Source organism: Trachypithecus francoisi, unplaced genomic scaffold (assembly GCF_009764315.1).
Source record: "Trachypithecus francoisi isolate TF-2019V2 unplaced genomic scaffold, Tfra_2.0 Contig00322, whole genome shotgun sequence".
NCBI classification, from domain to species: Eukaryota; Metazoa; Chordata; class Mammalia; order Primates; family Cercopithecidae; genus Trachypithecus; species Trachypithecus francoisi.
The window spans coordinates 20,400-31,662 of NW_022680569.1; the positions used below are offsets into that span (position 1 = coordinate 20,400).

The 11,263-nt window shown below is 61.1% G+C and overlaps 1 long non-coding RNA gene across 1 annotated transcript; it reads right to left on the reverse strand.

Moving 5' to 3' along the window:
• Positions 1–4,839: 4,839 nt before the first annotated feature.
• On the reverse strand, positions 4,840–7,613 carry LOC117083320. The gene is made up of 3 exons (XR_004437050.1): positions 7,539–7,613; positions 5,557–5,656; positions 4,840–4,942 (listed from the first exon to the last, which is right to left on the reverse strand). It is a non-coding gene; the product is annotated as an uncharacterized LOC117083320 (long non-coding RNA).
• Positions 7,614–11,263: the final 3,650 nt, after the last annotated feature.

Genomic DNA, 11,263 nt, shown 5'->3' on the forward strand with positions numbered 1-11,263 from the left:
CGGAGACAGTCCTGTCGACCCCGTGGAGAGGTCAGGCTGGAGCCTCGGAGCCCCGCCACCCAAGCACTGCCACGGAGGGCTCCTGTTTGCCAGGCCTCAGGGCGTGGTTTCCCTGACAACCGTGGCAACCAGTGTGACGCGAGCACCCGCTCGCCACTCGCGCATGCGCATTGGCTGGACCGCCCCGCGCTCCCCTGCCAGCAGTCAGGCTGCTCCCTTTAAACGACGATGGTGGCCGCTGGACGCCAGGGACTCTCCTGCTGCAGCCTTGGCAGCGGCTGCATTCGGGGTCCAGGAGGGGCCCGCGTGGGAGAGGCGGCCGCGAGCGGCCTCCCAGGATCAAACACCCAGGGGTCCCGTCTTCAGGACCTCCTTGAGCCGATTTCCACCGGGGGAGGGCGAACTTCAGGGCGCCTGCTGGGCTCATCTCACCACCCCCTTCACATCCATTCGGGACCCCTTCGGGTGAGAATGGATGGGCTGAGCACATCTACTGAGGCAGGCAGGGCCTCGCTGCAGCCCAGAATGATCGCATGGGCCCCAAGGCGTGGTGTCAGCTGAAAGTACACTGACCCGTGAGCCCTCTGCCTTTCTCCTTTGAAAGAGCAGTGGACTGCCCTGATTAGAAAGGCTCTGGGGCTTCTGCAAGCAGATCCCGCTTTCCAGCACAGATGGAAAGAGGTCTGGGCGATTCCGAGCTGGCGCCAATGTGACCACACGTGGCACTGGCTCACCCTCGAGCAGATGGTGTGAACCTGTGTCACCGAGGGCATATGGGGCGAAGGCAAAAGTGTCTGTGGTGTCCAGGCATGTACCCTGTGGAAGCGTTGCACAGGTGACCTTGCCATGAATGCCAGGGAAATTCAAAGAACTCCTGGGATCTCGTGGCCAGTCAAAAGTTTCAGGGGGTCAGTCCACCCGGGAGCAGAGGAGAGTCTCATTCTCAGGAATGAGACTACGTGTGCAGAGGAAATGTGACAGCACCTGTCCCAGAAGACAAAGACTTGTCTTTCAAATGAGGCAGAGGGCTCAGATGCATCAGTGAACTTTCAGTTGACAGGAGGCCTTGAGGCCTGTGGGATGATTGTGGGTTGCCGAGAGACCCTGCCTGCCTCACTAGATGTGCTCAGCCCATGCCTTCTCACCCGGAGGGTCCAGAATCGGATCTGAAGTGGAGTCCTGAGACCCCAGCAGGCGCCCTGCAGCTCTCCCTCCCCCGTGGAAATCGGCTCCAACCGAGGCAGGTTTGCAGAGAGAAACAATGGTGACAGGGATCTCCCGGAAGTGTCTCCCTGACGGACTGGGAAGTGATCCTTATGGAAGACATCCAGCCAGAGCAAGAAGCATCTCAGCTCCGGAGAAACAGGGGAAACACAGCCAGAGGGAGGACGGAGCAGAGGCCAGAGCCCAGGCACGGTACAGCACCGTGCCACTACCACGGGCTTCAGGGGGAGGGGTGCCAAACGGGTGGCTTGTGCAGTGAGGCCAGCGTTCCAGTGACTGGGACTGTGGCCATCTCCCATTCCCGGCTTCCTCTTTCTGCCTGTGTCATGGTGTGGCTTCTTTTCTCAGAGAAGAGCCCTGAAAAGATACAAGCCTCTTCTGTGATGTGGGCCTCCTCCTCTCTGCAGGACAATGAGCTCCCATGCGGCTTTTGTCCGTGGCCGCAGTGTGTTCGTCTTGATCAATGAAAAGAGGCTGCACGGGATGGGGATGAGATTTCAACTGCTCCGGGAGCCAGGCGTCTCCTCACGTGGTCGAGGCCTTCACAAACACAAAGTGGAACCGCCGCGAAAACGGTTGACAAACAGACACATGACCCAGGCAGAGACGCGGAGGGAGGCTCACCAAAGACAGGCCGACAGGCAAGAAATCGCTTTTTGGCACGCACGACACTTTCCTCCAGAAACACACACACGTACACACACACACAACAACCGACAGAGAAACGGGAAGAAACTCACAGTGAGAGAGAGAGAGAAGAGAAAATGGGAGACACACAAACACACACACCACACACAGACAGTCATACAGCAGTGGCGCAGAAAGAATCACCCCCAGGCAGCCTCTGAGGCTACGGGGTTCGGCTCTCCACCAGAACGAGCCTCGGTTGAGAGAGCTGCCCACGGGTCTGCAGGAAGACCCGTCCCCGGGATCACAGGGGCACGACTTGTGGGAAGACTCACCTGAACAGCCTCCGGGCGGGCCTGAAGCTGGGATGTGGCGCTGCTTCCTCCGGACTCCGCTGTGCCTTCAACATCCTGGTCAGCTCTTTGCCACGGCTCCTGGCATCCGGAGACTGTCCTGTCGACCCCGTGGAGAGGTCAGGCTGGAGCCTCGGAGCCCCGCCACCCAAGCACTGCCACGGAGGGCTCCTGTTTGCCAGGCCTCAGGGCGTGGATTCTCTGACAACCGTGGGAACCGCTGTGGCGCAAGCACCTGCTCGCCCCTCGCGCATGCGCATTGGCTGGGCCGCCCCGCGCTCCCCTGCCGGCAGTCAGGCTGCGTCCCCTTTAAACGACGATGGTGGCCGCTGGGCGCCAGGGGCTCTCCTGCTGCAGCCTTGGCAGCGGCTGCATCGCGGTCGGTGGCAGGGGGGGGCAGCGTGGGAGCGGCGGCCGCGGCGGCGTCCCACGATCAAACCCCCCAGGAGTCCCGTCCTCAGGACCTCCCTGAGCCGATTTCCACCAGGGGAGGGGGAGCTTCAGGGCGCCCGCTGGGGTGATCTCACGACCCCCCATCAGATCCGATTCGGGACCCCTTCTGGTGAGAATGGATCGGCCGAGCACATCTACTGAGGCAGGCAGGGCCTCGCTGCAGCCCAGAATGATCGCATGGGACCCAAGGCGTGGTGTCAGCGGAAAGTTCACTGACCCGTGGGCCCTCTGCCTCCCTCCTTTCAAAGAGCAGTGGGCTGCCCTGATTAGAAAGGCCCTGGGGCTCCTGCAAGCTGATCCCGCTTTCCAGCGCACGTGTAAAGAGGTCCAGGGGCGATTCCGAGCTGGCGCCAATGTGACCACACACACTGGCGCACCCCAAAGCAGATGGTGTGAACGTGTGCCACCCACGGCATAAGGGGCGATGGCGAAAGAATCCCTAGAGTCCAGGCATGTACCCCGTGGAAGCGTTGCACAGGTGACCTTTCCATGAATGCCTGGGAAAATCAAAGAACACCTGGGATCTAGTGGCCGGTCAAAAGTTTCAGGGTGTCAGTCCACTCAGGAACAGACGGGAGTCTCATTGTCAGCGTCCGGGCGGGCCTGAGGCTGAGATGCGGCGCTGCTTTCCCCGACTCCGCCTGTGCTGTCAACATCCTGGATGGTCAGTCCTTTGCCAGGACTCCTGGCATCCGGAGACAGTCCTGTCGACCCCGTGGAGAGGTCAGGCTGGAGCCTCGGAGCCCCGCCACCCAAGCACTGCCACGGAGGGCTCCTGTTTGCCAGGCCTCAGGGCGTGGTTTCCCTGACAACCGTGGGAACCACTGTGACGCGAGCACCCGCTGGCCACTCGCGCATGCGCATTGGCTGGGCCGCCCCGCGCTCCCCTGCCGGCAGTCAGGCTGCGGCCCCTTTAAACGACGATGGTGGCCGCTGGGCGCCAGGGGCTCTCCTGCTGCAGCCTTGGCAGCGGCTGCATCCGGGGTCCAGGAGGGGCCCGCGTGGGAGAGGCGGCCGCGAGCGGCGTCCCAGGATCAAACACCCAGGGGTCCCGTCTTCAGGACCTCCTTGAGCCGATTTCCACCGGGGGAGGGCGAACTTCAGGGCGCCTGCTGGGCTCATCTCACCACCCCCCTTCACATCCATTCGGGACCCCTTCGGGTGAGAATGGATGGGCTGAGCACATCTACTGAGGCAGGCAGGGCCTCGCTGCAGCCCAGAATGATCGCATGGGCCCCAAGGCGTGGTGTCAGCTGAAAGTTCACTGACCCGTGAGCCCTCTGCCTTTCTCCTTTGAAAGAGCAGTGGACTGCCCTGATTAGAAGGGGCCTGGGGCTTCTGCAAGCAGATCCCGCTTTCCAGCACAGATGTAAAGAGGTCCGGGGCGATTCCGAGCTGGCGCCAATGTGACCACACGTGGCACTGGCTCACCCTCGAGCAGATGGTGTGAACCTGTGTCACCGAGGGCATATGGGGCAACGGCAAAAGGATCTGTGGTGTCCAGGCATGTACCCTGTGGAAGCGTTGCACAGGTGACCTTGCCATGAATGCCAGGGAAATTCAAAGAACTCCTGGGATCTCGTGGCAGGTCAAAACTTTCAGGGGGTCAGTCCACCCAGGAGCAGAGGAGAGTCTCATTCTCAGGAATGAGACTACGTGTGCAGAGGAAATGTGACAGCACCAGTCCCAGAAGACAAGGACTTGTCTTTCAAATGAGGAGGGAGGCAGAGGGCTCAGATGCATCAGTGAACTTTCAGTTGACAGGAGGCCTTGAGGCCTGTGGGATGATTGTGGGTTGCCGAGAGACCCTGCCTGCCTCACTAGATGTGCTCAGCCCATGCTTTCTCACCCGGAGGGTCCAGAATCGGATCTGAAGTGAGTCCTGAGACCCCAGCAGGCGACCTGCAGCTCCCCCTCCCCCAGTGGAAATCGGCTCCAACCGAGGTAGGTTTGCAGAGAGAAACAATGGTGACAGGGATCTCCCGGAAGTGTCTCCCTGACGGACTGGGAAGTGATCCTTATGGAAGACATCCAGCCAGAGCAAGAAGCATCTCAGCTCCGGAGAAACAGGGGAAACACAGCCAGAGGGAGGACGGAGCAGAGGCCAGAGCCCAGGCACGGTACAGCACCGTGCCACTACCACGGGCTTCAGGGGGAGGGGTGCCAAACGGGTGGCTTGTGCAGTGAGGCCAGCGTTCCAGTGACTGGGACTGTGGCCATCTCCCATTCCCGGCTTCCTCTTTCTGCCTGTGTCATGGTGTGGCTTCTTTTCTCAGAGAAGAGCCCTGAAAAGATACAAGCCTCTTCTGTGATGTGGGCCTCCTCCTCTCTGCAGGACAATGAGCTCCCATGCGGCTTTTGTCCGTGGCTGCAGTGTGTTCGTCTTGATCAATAAAAGAGGCTGCAAGGATGGGGATGAGATTTCAACTGCTCCGGGAGCCAGGCGTCTCCTCACGTGGTCGAGGCCTTCACAAACACAAAGTGGAACCGCCGCGAAAACGGTTGACAAACAGACACATGACCCAGGCAGAGACGCGGAGGGAGGCTCACCAAAGACAGGCCGACAGGCAAGAAATCGCTTTTTGGCACGCACGACACGTTCCTCCAGAAACACACACACACGTACACACACACACAACAACCGACAGAGAAACGGGAAGAAACTCACAGAGAGTGAGAGAGAGAGAAGAGAAAATGGGAGACACACACACACACACACACACACACACACACAGACAGTCATACAGCAGTGGCGCAGAAAGAACCACCCCCAGGCAGCCTCTGAGGCTACGGGGTTCGGCTCTGGACCAGAACAAGCCTCGGTTGAGAGAGCTGCCCACGGGTCTGCAGGAAGACCCGTCCCCGGGATCACAGGGGCACGACTTGTGGGAAGACTCACCCGAACAGCGTCCGGGCGGGCCTGAGGCTGGGATGTGGCGCTGCTTCCTCCGGACTCCCGCTGTGCCTTCAACATCCTGGTCAGCTCTTTGCCACGGCTCCTGGCATCCGGAGACTGTCTTGTCGATCCCGTGGAGAGGTCAGGCTGGAGCCCCGGAGCCCCGCCACCCAAGCACTGCCACGGAGGGCTCCTGTTTGCCAGGCCTCAGGGCGTGGATTCTCTGACAACCGTGGGAACCGCTGTGGCGCGAGCACCTGCTGGCCCCTCGCGCAGGCGCATTGGCTGGGCCGCCCCGCGCTCCCCTGCCGGCAGTCAGGCTGCGGCCCCTTTAAACGACGATGGTGGCCGCTGGGCGCCAGGGGCTCTCCTGCTGCAGCCTTGGCAGCGGCTGCATCCGTGGTCCTGGAGGGGGCAGCGTGGGAGCCGCGGCAGCGGGCGGTGTCCCACGATCAAACCCCCCAGGAGTCCCGTCCTCAGGACCTCCCTGAGCCGATTTCCACCAGGGGAGGGGGAGCTTCAGGGCGCCCGCTGGGGTGATCTCACGACCCCCCATCAGATCCGATTCGGGACCCCTTCGGGTGAGAATGGATCGGCCGAGCACATCTACTGAGGCAGGCAGGGCCTCGCTGCAGCCCAGAATGACCGCATGGGACCCAAGGCGTGGTGTCAGCGGAAAGTTCACTGACCCGTGGGCCCTCTGCCTCCCTCCTTTCAAAGAGCAGTGGGCTGCCCTGATTAGAAAGGCCCTGGGGCTCCTGCAATCTGATCACGCTTTCCAGCGCACGTGTAAAGAGGTCCAGGGGCGATTCCGAGCTGGCGCTAATGTGACCACACACACTGGCGCACCCCAAAGCAGATGGTGTGAACGTGTGCCACCCACGGCATAAGGGGCGATGGCGAAAGAATCCCTAGAGTCCAGGCATGTACCCCGTGGAAGCGTTGCACAGGTGACCTTTCCATGAATGCCCGGGAAAATCAAAGAACACCTGGGATCTAGTGGCCGGTCAAAAGTTTCAGGGTGTCAGTCCACTCAGGAACAGAGGGGAGTCTCATTGTCAGCGTCTGCGCGGGCCTGAGGCTGAGATGCGGCGCTGCTTTCCCCGACTCCGCCTGTGCTGTCAACATCCTGGATGGTCGGTCCTTTGACGGGACTCCTGGCATCCGGAGACAGTCCTGTCGACCCCGTGGAGAGGTCAGGCTGGAGCCTCGGAGCCCCGCCACCCAAGCACTGCCACGGAGGGCTCCTGTTTGCCAGGCCTCAGGGCATGGTTTCCCTGACAACCGTGGCAACCAGTGTGACGCGAGCACCCGCTCGCCACTCGCGCATGCGCATTGGCTGGACCGCCCCGCGCTCCCCTGCCAGCAGTCAGGCTGCGTCCCCTTTAAACGACGATGGTGGCCGCTGGACGCCAGGGACTCTCCTGCTGCAGCCTTGGCAGCGGCTGCATTCGGGGTCCAGGAGGGGCCCGCGTGGGAGAGGCGGCCGCGAGCGGCCTCCCAGGATCAAACACCCAGGGGTCCCGTCTTCAGGACCTCCTTGAGCCGATTTCCACCGGGGGAGGGCGAACTTCAGGGCGCCTGCTGGGCTCATCTCACCACCCCCCTTCACATCCCATTCGGGACCCCTTCGGGTGAGAATGGATGGGCTGAGCACATCTACTGAGGCAGGCAGGGCCTCGCTGCAGCCCAGAATGATCGCATGGGCCCCAAGGCGTGGTGTCAGCTGAAAGTACACTGACCCGTGAGCCCTCTGCCTTTCTCCTTTGAAAGAGCAGTGGACTGCCCTGATTAGAAAGGCTCTGGGGCTTCTGCAAGCAGATCCCGCTTTCCAGCACAGATGGAAAGAGGTCTGGGGCGATTCCGAGCTGGCGCCAATGTGACCACACGTGGCACTGGCTCACCCTCGAGCAGATGGTGTGAACCTGTGTCACCGAGGGCATATGGGGCGAAGGCAAAAGTGTCTGTGGTGTCCAGGCATGTACCCTGTGGAAGCGTTGCACAGGTGACCTTGCCATGAATGCCAGGGAAATTCAAAGAACTCCTGGGATCTCGTGGCCAGTCAAAAGTTTCAGGGGGTCAGTCCACCCGGGAGCAGAGGAGAGTCTCATTCTCAGGAATGAGACTACGTGTGCAGAGGAAATGTGACAGCACCTGTCCCAGAAGACAAAGACTTGTCTTTCAAATGAGGCAGAGGGCTCAGATGCATCAGTGAACTTTCAGTTGACAGGAGGCCTTGAGGCCTGTGGGATGATTGTGGGTTGCCGAGAGACCCTGCCTGCCTCACTAGATGTGCTCAGCCCATGCCTTCTCACCCGGAGGGTCCAGAATCGGATCTGAAGTGGAGTCCTGAGACCCCAGCAGGCGCCCTGCAGCTCTCCCTCCCCCGGTGGAAATCGGCTCCAACCGAGGCAGGTTTGCAGAGAGAAACAATCGTGACAGGGATCTCCCGGAAGTGTCTCCCTGACGGACTGGGAAGTGATCCTTATGGAAGACATCCAGCCAGAGCAAGAAGCATCTCAGCTCCGGAGAAACAGGGGAAACACAGCCAGAGGGAGGACGGAGCAGAGGCCAGAGCCCAGGCACGGTACAGCACCGTGCCACTACCACGGGCTTCAGGGGGAGGGGTACCAAACGGGTGGCTTGTCCAGTGAGGCCAGCGTTCCAGTGACTGGGATTTTGGCCATCTCCCATTCCTCGCTTCCTCTTTCTGCCTGTGTCATGGTGTGGCTTCTTTTCTCAGAGAAGAGCCCTGAAAAGATACAAGCCTCTTCTGTGATGTGGGCCTCCTCCTCTCTGCAGGACAATGAGCTCCCATGCGGCTTTTGTCCGTGGCTGCAGTGTGTTCGTCTTGATCAATGAAAAGAGGCTGCACGGGATGGGGATGAGATTTCAACTGCTCCGGGAGCCAGGCGTCTCCTCACGTGGTCGAGGCCTTCACAAACACAAAGTGGAACCGCCGCGAAAACGGTTGACAAACAGACACATGACCCAGGCAGAGACGCGGAGGGAGGCTCACCAAAGACAGGCCGACAGGCAAGAAATCGCTTTTTGGCACGCACGACACTTTCCTCCAGAAACACACACACGTACACACACACACAACAACCGACAGAGAAACGGGAAGAAACTCACAGTGAGAGAGAGAGAAGAGAAAATGGGAGACACACAAACACACACACACACACAGACAGTCATACAGCAGTGGCGCAGAAAGAACCACCCCCAGGCAGCCTCTGAGGCTACGGGGTTCGGCTCTCGACCAGAACGAGCCTCGGTTGAGAGAGCTGCCCACGGGTCTGCAGGAAGACCCGTCCCCGGGATCACAGGGGCACGACTTGTGGGAAGACTCACCTGAACAGCCTCCGGGCGGGCCTGAAGCTGGGATGTGGCGCTGCTTCCTCCGGACTCCGCTGTGCCTTCAACATCCTGGTCAGCTCTTTGCCACGGCTCCTGGCATCCGGAGACTGTCCTGTCGACCCCGTGGAGAGGTCAGGCTGGAGCCTCGGAGCCCCGCCACCCAAGCACTGCCACGGAGGGCTCCTGTTTGCCAGGCCTCAGGGCGTGGATTCTCTGACAACCGTGGGAACCGCTGTGGCGCAAGCACCTGCTCGCCCCTCGCGCATGCGCATTGGCTGGGCCGCCCCGCGCTCCCCTGCCGGCAGTCAGGCTGCGTCCCCTTTAAACGACGATGGTGGCCGCTGGGCGCCAGGGGCTCTCCTGCTGCAGCCTTGGCAGCGGCTGCATCCGCGGTCCAGGAGGGGGCAGCGTGGGAGCGGCGGCCGCGGGCGGCGTCCCACGATCAAACCCCCCAGGAGTCCCGTCCTCAGGACCTCCCTGAGCCGATTTCCACCAGGGGAGGGGGAGCTTCAGGGCGCCCGCTGGGGTGATCTCACGACCCCCCATCAGATCCGATTCGGGACCCCTTCGGGTGAGAATGGATCGGCCGAGCACATCTACTGAGGCAGGCAGGGCCTCGCTGCAGCCCAGAATGACCGCATGGGACCCAAGGCGTGGTGTCAGCGGAAAGTTCACTGACCCGTGGGCCCTCTGCCTCCCTCCTTTCAAAGAGCAGTGGGCTGCCCTGATTAGAAAGGCCCTGGGGCTCCTGCAAGCTGATCCCGCTTTCCAGCGCACGTGTAAAGAGGTCCAGGGGCGATTCCGAGCTGGCGCCAATGTGACCACACACACTGGCGCACCCCAAAGCAGATGGTGTGAACGTGTGCCACCCACGGCATAAGGGGCGATGGCGAAAGAATCCCTAGAGTCCAGGCATGTACCCCGTGGAAGCGTTGCACAGGTGACCTTTCCATGAATGCCTGGGAAAATCAAAGAACACCTGGGATCTAGTGGCCAGTCAAAAGTTTCAGGGTGTCAGTCCACTCAGGAACAGAGGGGAGTCTCATTGTCAGCGTCCGGGCGGGCCTGAGGCTGAGATGCTGCGCTGCTTTCCCCGACTCCGCCTGTGCTGTCAACATCCTGGATGGTCGGTCCTTTGCCAGGACTCCTGGCATCCGGAGACAGTCCTGTCGACCTCGTGGAGAGGTCAGGCTGGAGCCTCGGAGCCCCGCCACCCAAGCACTGCCACGGAGGGCTCCTGTTTGCCAGGCCTCAGGGCGTGGTTTCCCTGACAACCGTGGCAACCAGTGTGACGCGAGCACCCGCTCGCCACTCGCGCATGCGCATTGGCTGGGCCGCCCCGCGCTCCCCTGCCGGCAGTCAGGCTGCGGCCCCTTTAAACGACGATGGTGGCCGCTGGGCGCCAGGGGCTCTCCTGCTGCAGCCTTGGCAGCGGCTGCATCCGGGGTCCAGGAGGGGCCCGCGTGGGAGAGGCGGCCGCGAGCGGCGTCCCAGGATCAAACACCCAAGGGTCCCGTCTTCAGGACCTCCTTGAGCCGATTTCCACCGGGGGAGGGCGAACTTCAGGGCGCCTGCTGGGCTCATCTCACCACCCCCCTTCACATCCCATTCGGGACCCCTTCGGGTGAGAATGGATGGGCTGAGCACATCTACTGAGGCAGGCAGGGCCTCGCTGCAGCCCAGAATGATCGCATGGGCCCCAAGGCGTGGTGTCAGCTGAAAGTTCACTGACCCGTGAGCCCTCTGCCTTTCTCCTTTGAAAGAGCAGTGGACTGCCCTGATTAGAAGGGGCCTGGGGCTTCTGCAAGCAGATCCCGCTTTCCAGCACAGATGTAAAGAGGTCCGGGGCGATTCCGAGCTGGCGCCAATGTGACCACACGTGGCACTGGCTCACCCTCGAGCAGATGGTGTGAACCTGTGTCACCGAGGGCATATGGGGCGACGGCAAAAGGATCTGTGGTGTCCAGGCATGTACCCTGTGGAAGCGTTGCACAGGTGACCTTGCCATGAATGCCAGGGAAATTCAAAGAACTCCTGGGATCTCGTGGCCGGTCAAAAGTTTCAGGGGGTCAGTCCACCCAGGAGCAGAGGAGAGTCTCATTCTCAGGAATGAGACTACGTGTGCAGAGGAAATGTGACAGCACCTGTCCCAGAAGACAAGGACTTGTCTTTCAAATGAGGAAGGAGGCAGAGGGCTCAGATGCATCAGTGAACTTTCAGTTGACAGGAGGCCTTGAGGCCTGTGGGATGATTGTGGGTTGCCGAGAGACCCTGCCTGCCTCACTAGATGTGCTCAGCCCATGCTTTCTCACCCGGAGGGTCCAGAATCGGATCTGAAGTGGAGTCCTGA